General features: G+C 41.6%; 1 pseudogene; it reads left to right on the top strand.

Annotated features, from left to right (window-relative positions):
* Nucleotides 1-540: 540 nt before the first annotated feature.
* LOC124096375 (L-lactate dehydrogenase B chain-like) lies at nt 541-1,591 on the top strand (annotated as a pseudogene).
* The last annotated feature ends 1,116 nt before the right edge of the window (nt 1,592-2,707 follow it).

Raw genomic sequence — 2,707 nt, 5'->3', positions numbered from 1 at the left:
TCCTCCGGAAATCCCTCCTCTGGCACTTCCCCAACCAATGGGAACTCTCTGGGAATCCCCGGGAGGACTCCAAAGTAGTGCGAGAACTCCAAAGCAGCTGGCCAAGGCAGATAGTATGGCTCACCTCTCAACCAATACTGTTGGCAAAATGCCAGGGGCCATTCCAACTCGGCTGTGGCTCTCAGCATATATCCAAGCACCTCTCATTCCCTAAGTGTTCCTTCCAAGTGTTTCATTTGGCTTATTGGTTAACCCAACTGTTTTTGTCACCTGAGTTTTTGCTGATTCTTTTCAATAAATGCTCTGTGATTGTTGGCAATGGGTGAACTCTGAGTTGGAGCAAATAAAGATAAGCCTTGTGAATGGGATTTTCTGGGCAACTGCCATACAGACCAAAGGGTAACAGTATCTGGAAAAGGGGTTGTGGAGGAACTCTAACCCCATTCTGCTTCCTCCAGAGGCCCCAATGATACTGTTTTCACTGTAGTTTTAGGACCACTGAGCTGCAGATCCTATGCCGGAGGAGTTGCGTGCTTCTGACATTGTCTTCACAAGACTCTTCCAGTGGTCTGGAGAGCCTTCTCTCGCCTGCTTGAAGTGGTGACCTTTAAGGAAAACTCGTTGCACCAGTTGCAGAAGAGGAGGCAGAAGTTAGCAAACAATAAGATCACTGTAATGGCTGTTGGACAAGTCGATATGGCGTGTGCAATCAGAATTCTGGGAACTTCTCTGGCTGACGAACTTGCCCTGGTGGATGATTTAGAAGATAAGCTCAAAGGAGAAAAGATGGATCTGCAGCATGAAGCTTATTTCTTCAAACACCCAAAACTGTAGCAGATAAAGTTTAGTCAGTGACTGCCAATTCTAAGATCGTGGTAGTAACTGCAGGAGTCCGTCGGCAGGAGGGGGACAGTTGTCTCAATCTTGTGCAGAGAAATGTCTTCAGATTCATTATTCCTCAGATCATCAAGTATAGTCTCTCAATGGCATCATAATTGTGGTTTCCAACCCAGTGGACATTCTTACACATGTTACCTGGAAACTAAGTGGATTACCCAACACTGTGTGATTAGAAGGGGGTGTAGTCTGGCTTCTGCTAGATTTTGCTATTTTATGGCTGAGAAACTTGGCATTCATCCTAGCAGCTGCCATGAATGGATTCTGGGAGAACATGGCGACTCAAGTGGGCTGTGTGGAGTGGAATCAACGAGGCTGGTAGTTCTCTCCAGGAACTAAATCCAGAAATGGGAACAATGATAGTGAAAACTGGACGGAAGTGCGTAAAATGGTGGTTGAAAGTGCCTATGATGTCATCAAACTAAAAGGATACACCAACTGGGCTGTTGAGTGAAGTGTGGCTGACCTCATTGAAACCACATTTAAAAATCTATCCAAGATTCATCCAGTCTCAACCATGGTGACAGGGAGGTATGGCACTGAGAATGAAATCTTTCTGAGCCTTCCCTAAATCCTCAATGCTCAGGGATTAACCAGTATTATCAACCAGAAGCTAAAGGATGATGAGGTTGCTCAGCTCAAGAAAAGTGCACATACCCTGTGGGACATCCAGAAGGACCTAAAAGACCTGTGACTGCTGAGCTCCATGCAATAGAAATTGGAACACTGCAATGTGATTCACCCTGAGCCTTTATTCTCCATCCATGTACATGGGTTATTTGCTTCTTCTTTAATATGTGATATGGGCTACAGAATCAAAGCCCAGGCTTGCTTTAATGTGCTTAAAAAAAAAGACTACTGGTATTTAATTAAGGCTACTATGGAGTTGGGGAGAGATGGATGAGAACAGATTGAGTTAAAATGCCATAGAATTTATAGTTTTTACCAAGATTCCATCATTTTTCTTTAATACATGCCCACTAGATTGATGCAAACTTTTGCTTATTTTCTAGATTTCTGAAAAAGTTGATTTTTTTTGCAATTCTTTTCAGTGTTTGCATTTAATTTTCTAGTGCATTATAATTATACATAGTAATGGGGCTCATTTTGACGTATTTGTCAATGCATATAACATAGTTTTCTCCCTTTCAATCCCCAGCTCTACCCTTCTCTCCTCCTCCTTCCCCACTTGATCCCCTTCCTCTACCCTACTAGTTTTCCTTCTATTTATTTATTTTTTAATTGATGTGTTATAGTTATATAGAGTATTGGAACTCACTGTGGAACATTCAGACACACACCTAGTGGAATTTGCCCTCCTTCATTCCCCAGCTTTCCCCCTTTCCCTTCTTTCCCCCCTTCCTTTGTTTCCCTCCATCTACTCATTGCTGTTTTAAAAAAGAGAATTTCCAGGTTTTGTTACTCTTCCATATTGGCCAATGCCATTCCAGACTATTTTTAAATAATGAATTGAGAATTTGCAAATAAGGGCCTGGATTGTGGCTCAGTGATAAAGTGTTTGCCTAGCATGCATGAGGCACTGGGTTTGATCCCCAGCACCACATTTAAATAAATAAACAGACAAACAAACAAACAAATAAAATAAAACAAAGGTATTGTGTCCGTCTACAACTAAAAAATATTAAAGAAAAGAATTTGCAAATAATACAAATTTCCATTTCTTATAGAAAGGCTTGGCAGTAATATTCCACCAAGATAGATTTTGTAAGTTTGGGAAGTTGTCAGAATATCCTGCTAATATTAATTAAGATGTGGATTGGTGTCTGATCTAAGCCCTTGCTCTCTCCTT

This window comes from Marmota monax, unplaced genomic scaffold, assembly GCF_021218885.2.
Source record: "Marmota monax isolate L192 unplaced genomic scaffold, Marmota_monax_Labrador192_F-V1.1 WCK01_AAM20220418_F8-fsc00004, whole genome shotgun sequence".
Taxonomy (NCBI): domain Eukaryota; kingdom Metazoa; phylum Chordata; class Mammalia; order Rodentia; family Sciuridae; genus Marmota; species Marmota monax.
Note: the sequence above shows the minus strand (reverse complement) of the source record. Positions and strands in the feature narration are given on the sequence as shown.